General features: G+C 50.4%; 1 pseudogene; it reads left to right on the forward strand.

The window, feature by feature from the left end:
• The first annotated feature begins 4,943 nt into the window (after nt 1–4,943).
• Nucleotides 4,944–8,057, forward strand: LOC149744270 (uncharacterized protein CXorf49 homolog pseudogene; annotated as a pseudogene).
• The last annotated feature ends 8,257 nt before the right edge of the window (nt 8,058–16,314 follow it).

Here is a 16,314-nt window from a genome sequence, read left to right on the forward strand (position 1 = left end):
TGTTATTTGTAGATTCCATACTTGCAAATTCCCCTATTTGCTAAAATTCATTTTTAACCACAAATCAGTACCAGAGTGCTTTCCTCCTCATTCGAGAGAGCTGTGAGAAATTTGAGTTGGTGGAATATGCTCCCAACTGAGGTCAAACAAGGTGACGCTCTGCCTTCTGGTTTCAGTCTCAGACTGCAAGCAAGTGTCCTTTTCATGATTTATTTGGTGCCACATAGTTTGCATTTTTGTGCTTCTTTGTTGGTGATTTCATACTTAAAGATGACCTCCAAGCTTAGTGCTGAAGTATTGTCTAGTGTTCTTGAGTGCAAAATGACTATGACGTGCACTCAAGAAAATATGTGTGTTACATAAACCTTGTTCAGGCATGATTTATAATGCTGTTGGCTGTGAGGTCAATGTTAATGAATCAATAATATTTGTATTAAATAGAGTGCCTTTAGACAGAAACACACATGAAACATGATTACGCAGCGATCAGTCGATGAAAATGTTGTGACCGGCGGATGGTAGGAACTTGAAATTATATTTCCCTTAGGAGCAATGTTTCAGGATTGCCTAATTCAGTGTTCATGGCAACTTTATAGACTGCAAATAACTATCATGATAATGAGAGTCTACTGTATATTCATTTGGTGGAACAGTGTACAGCAATGAAAATGAACAATTGCCTGCCACATGCGACAACAGGGATGAATCTCAGTTACACAGTATCACACGGGAGAAGTCAGAAACATCACAAATGATTCCATTTACATAAAGACCAAAGGATGCAGCAAAACCAACGTTGCTAGGAATATGAACCTATGTAGAAAATAACTAAAGAAAAGGAAGGGAATGATGAAGACAAAGGATAGAGGTTACTTCTGAGGAGGGTGAAGGGAAAGGAATTGGAGCTTCCATGCAAGGAACTTCTAAGGTTATGGTGACGTTTGAAAAAACACTGCTATAAAAGGTTACTGAGGGAATGAATGACTCCCAAATCTGTATCTCTCTCTAGCTTTGACCCCTCACTGGTGTTCCAGAACCAAATTTCTAAGTGCATTCTGGCTAATTCCACCTGCATGTCCTATAAGAAACACAACCTTAATGTATCCAAAATCCCATCATTTCCCTCCCAATCTTTCTTTACTTCCTGTGTCCTTATGCTCCCCACCACAAAGTCACTCAAAACGGAAATGTTAGTCATCTTTGACTTCTGCTTCCTTGTGGTGGCCATAGAAACATGCCCCTCCGATCCACTGCAGGGAACATAGTAGATTGGCAAGTGCCAGCTGCCACTTCTCTGGCACCACCATTGTTTGTGCCAAGATCCCACATCCTCTGGGTAGCTCCCAGCCAGTGACTGAGCATGGCAGGGGCATACTGCTTCAGGACAGGGACTCCTCTAAATGGCAGCTGTAGGTTGGGGACTCCACATGAGCCTGAACAAACCAAACTAAACTGAACGAAAGTTTACTGTTAGAACGAAACTGCATCAGAGATTCTTCTTATCTGACCCTCCTTTCCCCCACGTCTCTCTTACAGACGTCAGACCCGCATCGCACCCTGGAGAAGAAGACTCATTCCTGCTCCTTCTCCTTTATCCTTCACATGCCATTCTCCCATCATGTTCGTTCATGTCCAATCATGCCTTGGTGTCCGTATTTTTGGAGAGCCCAAACTAACAAAAGTGGTACCAGGAGTGGTCTGAGAAGTTAGCTATAAGATGGGGTTTATGGACCAGCTCACTCACTGCCCAAATGACAAAAAGCGTACCATTTTGAGTGTTATGTGGGGCATGGATAATCTCTAGCACAAGGTTACCTCCTGATTCCTTAAGGTTTTATCCATACGTACCTTGAAAAATATCCCAGTGGAGGGTCTTACTTGTGGCCTGTGAGATGATTCAGGCCTTTGAATGGTAGGGAGGGCACTATGTCTATAGGGAGGGCAGAGGCGGCTGTTCATCACTGTTATACTGGCGCCCTGCAAAGACATAATGAGAAACTAAGGGACATTACCAAACAGTTAAGGGCCAAGTGTAAGATTGATGGGGTTTTCTTGGTGGCTTACAAAATGCCCTTGCCTCCTGCAGAGACAGCTGAGTAGTTCACAGATTATGTGATAACAATAAGTGCAGCACTCCAGAGATGTATACATCCTTGACAAACACAGGCCTGTTATGGGAAGGTCAGGGCCCTTTTAGGAAAAACTTCAGACTCTGAAATGTAGGCCGGGTATATTGGCATGGATGTCTCCAAACGTTGGCTTATCAGATCCAAACGTCCTGAGGCCTCAAAGCTTGCAGGGTGGCCCTTCCTTCCCCAGCAAGAGCTAATACATGCCCTGTGCTGGTAGATGCTACAGAGTCTGCTCCCCCACAAAGTGACAGACGCCTCTCCCAGGGGAACCCTCATCTCTTCTCCATAAACTCACTGGGATATGCCGAGCCTGATAAGGGGAAAAAGAAATTATACACCAAGAAATAACAAGCCTGTACTGGCAGGAGCAGGGCAGTATCCCTGGGATTGGATTTTGAGGGTGCTGGATCAAGTGGACAGGAATATAAGAGTGGATACGCAAGTTTTACTGAGCAGAGGCGCTTTCTCATGCCATGGGATTTAACACACGGGCACGGACTCCAGGAGATGGAGGAAATTCACTGCCAGACTGGCCCTTTGAAACTTTGAGAAAGTGATGGCCCATAAGGAGAGAAGTGGAAATGCCTGCCTTGGATTGGCAGATGGCAGAGGAAGGAACAAAAATGTTGAGTGATGCAGACATGCTAGAACGGACAGAAAAGGTGAGGCCAGTCACATGGCCTCATGGTTATGTCCCACTGTACGGCTGAGAGGACACATCCCACTGTAGGACACATGTCCCACTGTAGGGCTGAGAGGACACCAAAGCCATCAGGAGTGTTCTGGTGAGAGGGGCGCCAGCATCACTAGAAGTTTGGTGGTTGCTCCCCTCTGCAGGCCAATGCCAATGATGGAAGGAAAGTGGTCCCGACCTGGGCTCATTACCACCCATGGGAGCCAACGAATTCTGACATAATAGAGGGCAGAGGGCAGCTCTTAACCAAGAGATGCCAGCAGACCACATTTCCAGTAACGACCAGCAAGGTCAGAGGGGCAGTCAAGAGTGCCTGCTTGACCGGCAGAAAGCTGAGAAGATGGCGCAGACAGCATGGCTCCCTAGGGGCAACTACAGCCAGCAAAAGGCAAGAATGCAAGAGAAGGAGGGCCATCATCCCGCTAAAAAGCCACAGTCTCCTGCTCAGTTCCTGGTCCTGAGCCAATTCAGAGACTGGCCCCACTGAAGAGGTGGATGAGTCCTGAGGAGGAAGGATCCAGAAACAAGGCAGTGGGTTATGTCCGTCCCTAAAGAGAATGACTGCCATTTCTCAGGTGACTGTACCCTGAGGCTAGAAAAAGACCCAGACACTTCTACTACTACTGGACACAGGATCTGAGCTGACATTGATCCAGGAGGCCCAAAGTGTCGTGATGGGGCCTCATTAGAATGGGGCTTATGAGGCCCTGACATTAAAAGGAGTTGGGAATGGAGACCGGTTCACAGTGCGCTGAAGGGGTCCCTGGACCAAAATAGCGGTCATTTCTCCAGTCCCCAAGCTGATAATGATAAGTGATGCACTTGGCAGTTGGAGCAATGACTTCCACATTGGGTCACTGCTCTGTGGGGTAAGAGCTATCCCGGTGGGGAAAGCCAAGAGGAACCTCTGACACTGGCTCCCACCCCAGGCCAAGAGAGTAAGTCAAAACCAGTATTGGATCCTGGTGAGCATAGGGGGCTAAAGCAGAGATTAGTGACATCATTGGAGACGTATGGGATGCAGGGGAAGAGGAGGTAGGAGAGCCACAGGGACGAAGAGAGTGGAGAAGGTGAGAAGAAGTTCTGGGAGTCTCTCTCTGGGGGAGGGAGGAAGGGAATGGAAATGGTGAGAGGGAAGACGGAGGCTTCCACTGAATCCACTGGTAATGTTTCCTAGGGTGCTGGTGGATGCAGGAGATTTTGCTATATCCTTCCTTATCCATTTTAACATATTTGAAATAGCACACCATGACTTAAAAAGTTACTGGGAGAAGTGGAAGAGGACGGTATCCACAAACGGGCAGGCACCATCGGGGGCAGGCTCGAGGAGGAGGATTGCAGATTTACAGTGCACCCAGTCTCCCCTGCTCTGAAACTTCTCCAGCATGGCCAGCTTCTCAGGTGCAGACCCAGAAAACTGGGCCTTTGAGTTCCACAGGCAAGAGGGGTTCAGACACCCCAGGACTCTCCAGGAGGTCAGCCAGAGCAGGATGCAGGAGAGAGAGGTGACTGAAGACAGAGGAGTATGAACGGGAAGGAGCAGAAGGAAGGTATGGGAGGAATGGAGCGGTGTCAGAGTAGGAGTGGGGTGGCAGACAAGGGAAATTCTAACACCCATGGGCCGTATAGAAACCAAGGGAGGCACCACTCCCCAGACGTCAGTACTGCTCAGCTCAGGGAAGCTGAGAACTGACAGTTCCAAGAAAAATTGAGAGACACCTGGCTATCCACACCCACCGCCATCACAACTGGTAGGCCTTGGTTGCGCATCCTTCAAAACTTTAAAACATATTTGTACATATACTTAAATGAATCCTCATATATTACATAGGATTGACTGGTGTGTGTGTGTGCCCACGCACGCAAGTGATTTAACTCACAAATGTGAATCCAAAGCCATCGTTCTGCAACTTGCAGTTCGAAGTCAGGCGGATGCTTTCGAAAGCTGTGAGAATGGCCTGATGCGTTCCGTTAGACTGCCACGCTTTATGCTACTGGATGCTAAGCCACGTTGCATTCATCCATTTCCTTACTGACGGGAATTTGGAGTGTTCCCAGTTTTAACCATCACCAACACCCTTGTGCATGTGTTCTTGTACACTACAGGTACCAGCGTGTCTCAGGAAGAAGTACCAGGCAGAGCACTTGCAGGAGCATAGAGGAAATAGATTCTTTTTTTCTTCCTTTTAAAGATCTTGGGCTAAAAGCAAGGACTCTGGAGTCAGATTGATTGGTTTCGATCCTGCCGCTGATCCCCACGAGCCGAATGACCTTGGGCCAGTGGCCGAACCTCTCAGTGCCTGTTTCCTCACCGGGAAGAGGCCAGTAATAGTTGGTACTATAGTAATAGGCGTGTCACGCGGATGCATTATTATTTATGCCCAGCGCTTAGAAGAGTGCCAGGCACAGAGGCCGTGCCGGCGCTAAGTTCCTTTCGATGGATTCTGCCAAATTACCTCCCAAATGGGTCTCTTGCACTACAGTCACAGAGGTTTGCTCCTAAACTCTCCCACCCTCGGAATGGTTAAGATCTTTGAAGGTTGTCAACCTAGTGTGTGAAACCCGATTCGTGGTTTTAGTTCACATCTCCAGGATCAGCGGTGGGGAGCATCTTTCGGGGTGTAACTGGCCACTGCGATTTCCTCTTCTTTGAATTTGCCTCAGAGAGGGGGAAGGGCTGATGGAGCGAGGTCAACCCCAATCTGTCTGCCAACCCCAGTCTATCCGCCAAACCCAGCTGCCGATAACGTTTGCTGAGCCACATTTGATGGAGCAGTTGAGACAGAGACCTTACAGAACGAAAATACGATCCCTTTGCTCTCTGGCCGACCCCTGATCACTGACTGCGGGACTCCTGTGCCCATTCTCCTGTTGGGTCGTAAGGCTTGCGGTGGAAGGGAGGCTGGCAAATGCTTTCGGCGCGTGCTAGGCATCCAGCGCCTCCATCTTGACGTTTCATCCTCACCACCCCTGGAGCCCGGCGCCCTCACTCCCCGACGCCCTCGAATCCCTGTATAGATGGGAAATGGAGGCTCATAGCTGTGACTCTAACCGGAAAGGGGAGGCCGGACAGGAGGAGGCGGGCCCAGAACTTGACAGAGGGAAGCACTCCCACCATCCCCTTCACCAGCCAACTGCCCGGACCGCCCACGGGCTTGCGAGCAAACCAGAGGCCCTCGACCCCATTGGTTACGCCTCGAGGGGGCGGGCGAACAAGGCGCCCGCTGGTTGGCGGGGTCGGACCAATGAGGAGGCCGCGGCACGGGCGTGGGAGGCGCGCTGAAAGTGGCGCGTCCTTTCTTTTGAGGCGAGCTCGTGTGGCGCGTGAGGTGGATGACGCTGCCCTCTAAGCGCCGCCTGCCTAGCCTGCCGAGACCGTGACCGCGACTCGGGCCATCGACCGTCGCCCCGGTTCCGGGGCCGCCCGGGTCGCGACATGAGCTCCCCGGATGAGGTGTCTGTGTGGGGAATGTGTTTCGGCCCAAAGGGCAGGGAGCGGGCCGGCGTCCGCCCAGCCGGCCCTGCAGTCCCACGGGGACCCGACCCAGGCCCCGAGCCTGGGGAACCGCGGAGCGGCGAGGGCGCAGGCGGCTTCCCGGACCCCGAGGGCTTCCAGTCGGAGCGGGAGATGCTGGAAGCGCGAGGGCCGGTGCTGTGGGGCCGCAAAGGCCGACCTGGCTCCCCAGGTGACCACAAGAGGGACCTCCTGGACCTGATCGAGGAGTCTGAGGAGGCCAACCTGCAGCAGCTGACCGACCAGGACACGCTGGGCGTCCGCAGATACCCGTCCCCGGAGAGCTCCACCGCCTTCGAAGTGTCCACCGTGTGGACACTGCACCTTGAGGCGGGTCCCGGCGGTCGAGGAGCGCGCGGCCAGAGCTGTGGGGAGGGGCCGACGGCTCCAGCCGGCCCTCTCCACCTCGGGAGGCCTGAAGCGGGCCGGGCCTTGGGGAACCCTAAGAGAGGCACTAACCGTAAGTTGAACGTGGCTGCGGATCGCCAGCAGCGCTCCGCGGAAGGCCTGGCCTGGCTGCTGTCCGACTCCGAGTCCTCAGATGAATTCAGTGAGACACAGCTGATGACGGTGAGCACTTACCCCAGAGGAGGAGGCCAGGCCAAGCCCAGCAGACCCGAGGATCCTGGGGACACTCCCAGACACTCGAAGTTCCAAGCCAGGGAGAATTTCCTTCACGTGACAGGCTCTTCCCTGTCCTCGGCTCCGCGAGGACTCTCTTCGGTTGTGGAAAGGCAGGGCGTGGGAGAGCAGGGCATCTCTTCCCCTAAGAAAATGCAGAGCGTGCTGTGGGGGAAGGGGGGCAGCAAGCCCAGCTACCCGGGAGCTGCTGCTGCTGCTGCTGCTGCTGCTGCTGCTTCTGTTTCTGCTGCTGCTGCAGATGGCCTGCCGTGGGTCACTCCTAAGAAGAACGGAGCCCAGGAGAAGAAATGCGTCGGGGCAGCATCCAGACTTGCCCTGGGGGGAACCTTCCATTCCCGGGGGCAGCGAATCTCGGCAACTCCCGTGGAACCTGCCACCTTGCCCCCAATCTCTGGTATTCCGCAGCCTGGGAGACCCAAGAGTTACACCTTAGTCCTTTCGGGAACCAAACAGTCCAAGCACACCGGCGCTGGGAAGAAATCCGTGGTCAGGTGGGCAAGGGAGTCTGAGGCGGTGGCGGGAGAAGATAAGGACCCAAATAGAGACCCAGCCCCAAAGGGCCAAGTGAGTAGGCCATGCTCCTCCTCTCTCCCCACTCTTCCCCCCCCACAGCACCCAGGGCACACGTCTTCACCCATGCTGCCTCTGTCCACCCCTCAGGGGTCAGCATTGGGTGCCCCTCGGTCACTGGGTCATTACGATGCCAGATCGGGCTCCTTTTCCTAGGGACAAACATTAAGGTAGCACTTCGGGTGTCCTGGGCCCGGTTCTCCACCCTTGGCCTCTTTCCAGCCTCCTCTGAGAGACTTGGGCTGGGATGGAAGGGAGGGCTGGTAGCTGAATTGGGTCGGGGGATCCCTTAAAAGCTTCCCCGGAAAGCCTCAGTATTTAGACTCACCAGCTTCCCGAATCCTACTTCCTAGCTGTTCCCCAGACCTTCCTTGCACGGGGCCTGGGCTTTCTCAGTGTCCCACTGTTGTCCCTAGATCAGCTCTGCCTGCTGGCCTGGGGCTGACAGAGGGAGAAAGTGCTAATGAGATCAGCCTTTCAATTCCCTTCCCAATTCCCTGCCTCACCCTGGCCTGAATCACACAACTCTCTCTCTCTCTCTCCGTCTCTCTCTCTCTCTCTCTCTTTCTTTCTATCTCTCTCTCTCTCGCTCTCTCTGTCTCTCTCTGTCTCTGTCTCTCTCTCTGTCTCTCTGTCTCTCTCTGTCTCTGTCTCTGTCTCTCTCTCTCTCTCTCACACACACACACACACACACACACACTTCCTTAGTCCAAATCGGTGAGAAATTTTTGTTTCAGCTGCTAACTCACAGGCCAGGGACATCTTGTCTGCGCATGCATCGTAGAAAAGCCAGCAGTGGCGACGTCAACACCAGAGGCCCCCAAGATCCAGGAAACTCAGAGCCCTTGGCCCTGAACCAGGGACAAGTCATGCCCAGGGGGCCTGCCCCCTCAGGTGAGTGTCGTGGGTTTGATGTGAGCGGAGGGAAGAGGGGTTGAGGACAGGAACCTCTGCCTCTGTCTCTGCTGGGGGCACAGCCTTGCTCCCAGGCAGCTTCTCCCACAGGAGACGGGGTGCTGGCAGGGCTGGCCTTGAGCCACATCATCCTCTGTGTGGGGTTTGTGCGGCCGGGGTGATCGGTGGCAGTGCCCCAAACAGCTGCTCCGGGTGTAGACTTGCAGGGGAACAGCCTTTTCTGTTAAGTCCTGTTCGGCCACATTGCTCTCCCACGTGCTGGCTGTGGCTGCAGCTCTGGGAGGGTCGAATCCAGAGCCACATTGTTTGCGGACCACAATGGCGAAATCGCTGCCCCCGGGGAACAGGGGAAGCAGGCCCACAGACAAGGTTCCAGCTGCTGGGCAGAGCAGGGGCGGCTGGTTGCCAGCAGAGGGTGGTGTTGCCTCACCTCACTTTAGAGCCCGCTTGGCCCTTTCCACCTCACTGGGAGCCTGGGAAGCTGGATTGTGTGTCCTTTCCCTCTCAGGTGACCGGGAGCCACTTGACCATCCCCCAAGACCGGAAACGCAGCAGCAGCCACTGGGAACGCCCTGCTGTCCTTGGGTAATGCTTCCTCTGCATCCTGGAAATGCAGGCCCAAACCGAGGTTGGGATCTGGGTCCAAGTTCAGCTGACATGTGTGGGCGCCCCCCTCCCCTGCCCCCATCACGTACCCCACGGAGGGAGCCCACCTCCTTTCCACTGAGGAGCCCTTGCCAGTCAGGCCACCCGGCTTTTGGGTGGAGGGCCCAGGGGAGAGGAGAAGGTGGAGGAGAGAGGAGGCCAGAGTATAGTAATCATTTCTCTTCCTCCTCTGCCTGCTGGCCTAGTGTCTCGAGCTAGAGAGAGAAGTAGACGAACTTAAGGAGCAACTTGGTATGAGGAACCAGGGCCGGAGAGCGGTGTCATAGTGCAGATCCCAGGTGGGCACCTGGTGTGGGGGTGGGCTGCACGTTCAGTCGGCCTGGCAGGGACCAACATCCCTGTGGGGAGGAGAACCTCTCAGGCCTGGCCCTGGAGCCGGCTGTGCATGTACAACTGGGCATGTGTACAAATAACAAAGTACTGTCTGGACTGCATGCACACTTTGACAACCAGACCAGTCCTAGGGAATGTCCTTCTGATAGGACTTTTAGAGATGCCTCGTTGAGTTTTCCCTTGAACTGCTGCTTGGTGTGGCTTCTAAGGTTCTTGCTGGATTGTTTGTGTGTGTGACAAGTTCTGAGTGGTTGTGGCACGGCCCACAGCATGAGAGCTGCTGGCACATTTTGTTTCCCTTTAGGAACCGGTTCCACATTCAGTTTGGGTGGTGGGGAGTGATCAGGTCCAGAGCTCTTTGCATCGGGTCTGGAGGGGTTTCAGGTTTCAGGGCTAGGCAGTTCCTCATGTGGATGGGGGACAGGCTTCTATATCCCTGTGTCTGGAGCGCCTGCTAATGCCTGTCCCTGTTGCAGCCGCCATGCACTACCTGGCTGACAAGTTGCAGACCCTTTGAAGTGACTGTTACACACACCGTACCCCTTCCCACAGTCCTGGCTGTTGAGCAGGGCTGGGGGCTGGCCTGGCTTGAGGCTCTTCCCTGACTCTGCTGTTTCACAGGTTGAGCCCAGCGTCTTCCTGCAAGAGGAGCAGCTGGTACCTTTGGGGCCCTGGAGCTGTGGCCAAGCTCGTTCCCTCCTGTTCTGCCTCAGCTAGGGCTTCCTCTCCCCCTTGTTTTGCCCCCGCCCCGGCCCCAGTTTCACAGCAGTTTCCAATTAAAGTACCTCTCATATTCTGTGTTCTGCCTTCTCTCTGGAGGGGTCGGGGTCGGGGTCGTTGTAGGGGCCTGGGGCGGGGCGCTGTTCCACGTCAGAGCCTTTTCCAGAACGGTATCTCTGGCATCCTGTGGTGGGGACTCTGGGCCAGCCTCTGCGCCAGCCTCTGCTACCATCCCTGCAGTGAAGCCAGCGGTCTGGGTCCTGTGTGTGCTCTGCCTGGCCACATTGGCACGTCCTCCCTTTCCCCCGAAGGCCCTCTTCTAGTTCTCTCCAAACCCCCCTCCTCCTTTGGGGTCTGGCGGTTCCCATTCATCTGTGCCACTCACCCTTCCCATCAGCAGGAACTCATGACCCCCTTCCAGAGCTCCAATCTGGAAGCATTCACATCCTCCCTGTCCTAGCCAGCTGACCACCCTCCTCCAGCCGGGTCGTCTGTATACCCTTGAGTGGAAATTGGCCCGTCAGGTTCTATGGCAAGTGTGGTTAGTCGCTCTGTGTTGTTGCATGGTCCCCGTCAAATACTCTTCCACCAGCCCCATGACACAGATTTTCCTGGAAATGATATTTCCATGTCCCAGCTCAATCTCCCAGACTGCCTCTTTAGGACACACGAGATTGAGTCTGAACTCCATGTTCGATTTCCCCCTCACTCGAGGTTGGGGAGCACATCCTTCCCTCAGCCAGGACCCAGGGCTGTACCAGCCTGAGACTCAGAGGGACAGATTTGTGTTTGAGTGAGGCAGGGGTGGTTCTGCCTGACACCCTTCCCGAAAGACCGGAGTTTTACTACACAAAAGGGGGTATGATGGTAGATTGGCCATTCAAGGTTGGTGGCTGTCTGTCCCTGTGTGTGAATAAATGTAATCAGGGGTAATCTCCCTTGAGGGAGAAAGATGTGATTCAGGGAGTAAAGGGAGTAGAGGCTGGTCCAGGTTCTGTAAGGCATTGAATGAGCAAAAGCAAGGGTCGGATCTGTTTTGTTCAAGGGTTGTCGTTAAATTCCCAAAACATAGGAGGGGGATGATGCAGAAGTCACCAAACCCCACCACAGGGTGTCGGGATGCTCGAAATGTTGGATTCGCTGGAGGTGGCTCTCGATCCTACTCTGTGATCCTATGATGTCTGACAACTACTGTGGGTGTGGATGGAATGAGATTGGGAAGGGTGGCTCCTCAGAGTAGCTCATCTTAGAATCAGGGGACCCATATATGAGGCCACCCAACATGAGCTACCCGGGACGGGGGCAGGATGGGCGCAGTGAGGATGGGAAGTAAGGAGTGACTGCACCTGGACAATGGGGAGCACTTGGGTCCACCCTTCCCCCATAGTCTCACCCTGGCTCCCTTCCAGAGTCCATGGCATGAGCTCAGGTGGACAGACCACAGGTGGGATGGGACAGTCACAGACCTCAGGGTCAGAAAAGAACGTTCGTGGGACTTAATCCTTCCCTTCAAATCCCTCCCTGGAGAAGGTGGGCTTGATTGCTGCCCAGGCCTCTGGCTGGATTCCTAGAATGTACCCAGTGCCCCACCCAGCCTGTACCAGGCTTATGTTCTAGCCCCTCTTGCTCCGGCACTGCTCCCCACTGAGCTGAGGCCATTACCAATGAGTGTGTGTGCACTTCGAGGAAACAGAGCTAGCTTAGACCTTGGACCTGCCTCTGACCAGTAGAAACAGTCATTCCAGGTCATGTGTCCCTGCAGACACTCTGGAGAGAGTGAAGCTAACTACAGGCTGGAGACAGCCATCACAGGAACTCGCTTCCCAGTGCACACTATGGATGTCAATAGAATGTTAACATGAATGTTAATAGAATGTTAATAGAAACCTTATTCATAGTCACCCCAAACTGAAAGCAATCAAGATGTTATTCAACAGATGAACGAATAAAACCATACATCCATAAATGAAACATTTTTTAACAATACAAAGGAAGGAATTCTTGATACAGGCAACAACTTGGATGAATCGCAAATGCATTATGCTAAATGAAAGAAGCCAGTCTCAAAATGTTACATGCTGTGTGATTGTGTTTGTATAATATTTGGAAAAGGTAAAACTATAGGGATGGGAAACAGATCACCAGTTATCCGAGGTTTGGGATGGGGGAGATGGTTTGACTACAAAGCAGCAGAATGAGGGAGATTTGGGGGCTGATGGAACTGTTTTGTATCCTCATTGTGGTGATAGTTACACAAACCTGTCCATGTGTTAAAACTCATGGTACTGAAAACAAAAAAGTTAATTTTACGATGTAATAAATCAAAATATATGTAAGTAAAAAAATTAAATGTGTCATACATAAAGGCTTGGGAATCATAATGGCATGCAAAATAGTACCAGCATTCTCAAAAGTGACATTGAAAGTCAGAAAACTTTTCAGCCTGAAATTATGTATCAGCTATCAAATAAGCATGAAATTAAAGGTAATATTAAAGGTAATATTTGTTCATGCAGAGTCTTAAAAGAAATTATCACCCATGGTACCTGGAGAATGAGTCCCATCAAAACACTGTGGTAAACCAAGAACAATGAAGACATTAGTTCTAGGAAGCAGAAGATCCCACTTAGGGGTTTGGTAAAGGAGTGTTCTAGGAGCAACACTCTAGGCAACCAATAAAGATTGAAACTGGGTCCAGGAAAGTGATTTCCAACAACAAAGGAATGGACATAGTTGAAGACTGAGAAAATATTGCCAATAGGCCTATGACAGAAATGTAAGCTCTTGAGGGAAGGAACGTCATCTGTTTTTCTCAGTGATGTAGCACCATGTGTTAGAACAGCACCATGTGTTAGAACAGTACCGTGTAAGCCCTCAATAGAGAATTGTTAAGTGGAAAGGAGAGAAAGAGTGAATGACAAGAGAGGAATTTGAGACAGCAAGTATACACCGACTCTTAAGGAGTTTTTATGTGAAGGTGAGCAGAGAAAAATGGTGTAGCTTGAAGGGAAATTGGAATCAAAAGAAGGTTTTCTTTAATTGGGAGAAACGACAACATACTTGTATGCTGATAGGAATGATCCAAAATAGAGAAAAATATTTATGAATGAGGGAAGTTTGTTTCTGATTGCCTGTATACTCTCAATGAAATGGGAAGCAAGGTCATCAGGTGAGAGCGAAGATGGTCCATGATCAGCAAGTACCCCCTCAACTTCCCCGGATCATCTTGTGATCTTCTTCTTTCTTTTAAAATGTTTTTTATTTATTTTTGGGGGGTGCAATGGGCCTGTGTTGCTGCAAGCGGGCTTTCTCTAGTTGCGGTTAGCAGGGGCTACTCTTCGTTGTGGTGCGCGGGCTTCTCATTGCAGTGGCTTCTCTTGTTGTGGAGCATGGGCTCTAGGCACGCAGGCGTCAGCAGCTGTGGCACGCAGGCTCTAGAGCACAGGCTCCAGTAGCTGTGCCGCACAGGCTTAGTTGCTCCGTGGCATATGGGATCTTCTGGGACCAGGGATTGAACCCGTGTCCTCTACATTGGCAGGCAGATTCTTAACCACTGTGCCACCAGGGAAGTCCCGTGATCTTCTTGTATGGAACTTTTCATAATAAAGTGCTGTGAAAAATTAAAAAGGAGTGCTTTTGTTCATTAAAAGGTACGATAAAAAGAGTGAAGGCAAGCTAAAAACTAGAAGACATTTACGTAACATGAAATCTTCAGAGAATTAAATTATAGAATACATAAAGAACTTCCACAAATAAATATGCAAACAACCCAAGGGGAAAATGGGCAAAAGACACTAAATGAACACCTCATAGACAAGAAAATCCCCAAGGCCAAGCATATGAAAAGCTGCTCAATATGATTACTAATATTATTACTAATCAAGAAATTGCAAATTAAATCTACAATGAGACACCATTTCACTATCACAAGATTGACAACAATTTTGTACTTTGTTAATATCAAATGTTGATGAGGATATGGAACACTTAAACACTGTTGATAGGAGTAGAAATTAGCATGACCGCATTGTAAAAAATCTGGCATGATCTAGTAATGTTGGAAATCTTCTTTCCCTATGAGATGACAAGTTCAGTCCTAAGTATGAGCACTGGAACACAGCTTCCCAGCCATTTTATTCTATGGCTCACACAGAAAATGATGATTGTATGGCATACAGGAGTCAGATGACAAAGTTGTTCAGGGCCAGAACCAAGCGGTCCAGGGGCTGCTGTCTGGCTGTCTCTGGAGATGAAGGCCTCAAAGTCCCAGGCCCAAAAGTTGGAAAGCTCTGCCCTGGAAGGCTCTTGTACGTGGGCACCAGGAAACATGCGCCAGAATGTTTATAGTAGCACTATGAATAATATCTGCCCAAATGGAAACAACCCAAATTACCCATTGACAGTAGAATGGATACATAGGTTGAGATACAGTGGATTCTTGTTATTTGTAGATTCCATACTTGCAAATTCCCCTATTTGCTAAAATTCATTTTTAACCACAAATCAGTACCAGAGTGCTTTCCTCCTCATTCGAGAGAGCTGTGAGAAATTTGAGTTGGTGGAATATGCTCCCAACTGAGGTCAAACAAGGTGACGCTCTGCCTTCTGGTTTCAGTCTCAGACTGCAAGCAAGTGTCCTTTTCATGATTTATTTGGTGCCACATAGTTTGCATTTTTGTGCTTCTTTGTTGGTGATTTCATACTTAAAGATGACCTCCAAGCTTAGTGCTGAAGTATTGTCTAGTGTTCTTGAGTGCAAAATGACTATGACGTGCACTCAAGAAAATATGTGTGTTACATAAACCTTGTTCAGGCATGATTTATAATGCTGTTGGCTGTGAGGTCAATGTTAATGAATCAATAATATTTGTATTAAATAGAGTGCCTTTAGACAGAAACACACATGAAACATGATTACGCAGCGATCAGTCGATGAAAATGTTGTGACCGGCGGATGGTAGGAACTTGAAATTATATTTCCCTTAGGAGCAATGTTTCAGGATTGCCTAATTCAGTGTTCATGGCAACTTTATAGACTGCAAATAACTATCATGATAATGAGAGTCTACTGTATATTCATTTGGTGGAACAGTGTACAGCAATGAAAATGAACAATTGCCTGCCACATGCGACAACAGGGATGAATCTCAGTTACACAGTATCACACGGGAGAAGTCAGAAACATCACAAATGATTCCATTTACATAAAGACCAAAGGATGCAGCAAAACCAACGTTGCTAGGAATATGAACCTATGTAGAAAATAACTAAAGAAAAGGAAGGGAATGATGAAGACAAAGGATAGAGGTTACTTCTGAGGAGGGTGAAGGGAAAGGAATTGGAGCTTCCATGCAAGGAACTTCTAAGGTTATGGTGACGTTTGAAAAAACACTGCTATAAAAGGTTACTGAGGGAATGAATGACTCCCAAATCTGTATCTCTCTCTAGCTTTGACCCCTCACTGGTGTTCCAGAACCAAATTTCTAAGTGCATTCTGGCTAATTCCACCTGCATGTCCTATAAGAAACACAACCTTAATGTATCCAAAATCCCATCATTTCCCTCCCAATCTTTCTTTACTTCCTGTGTCCTTATGCTCCCCACCACAAAGTCACTCAAAACGGAAATGTTAGTCATCTTTGACTTCTGCTTCCTTGTGGTGGCCATAGAAACATGCCCCTCCGATCCACTGCAGGGAACATAGTAGATTGGCAAGTGCCAGCTGCCACCTCTCTGGCACCACCATTGTTTGTGCCAAGATCCCACATCCTCTGGGTAGCTCCCAGCCAGTGACTGAGCATGGCAGGGGCATACTGCTTCAGGACAGGGACTCCTCTAAATGGCAGCTGTAGGTTGGGGACTCCACATGAGCCTGAACAAACCAAACTAAACTGAATGAAAGTTTAGTGTTAGAACGAAACTGCATCAGAGATTCTTCTTATCTGACCCTCCTTTCCCCCACGTCTCTCTTACAGACGTCAGACCCGCATCGCACCCTGGAGAAGAAGACTCATTCCTGCTCCTTCTCCTTTATCCTTCACATGCCATTCTCCCATCATGTTCGTTCATGTCCAATCATGCCTTGGTGTCCGTATTTTTGGAGAGCCCAAACTAACAAAAGTGGTACC

This window comes from Delphinapterus leucas, chromosome X (assembly GCF_059928025.1).
Source record: "Delphinapterus leucas isolate spDelLeu-1000000601 "Yukka" chromosome X, BTC_Dleu_Yukka2, whole genome shotgun sequence".
NCBI classification, from domain to species: domain Eukaryota; kingdom Metazoa; phylum Chordata; class Mammalia; order Artiodactyla; family Monodontidae; genus Delphinapterus; species Delphinapterus leucas.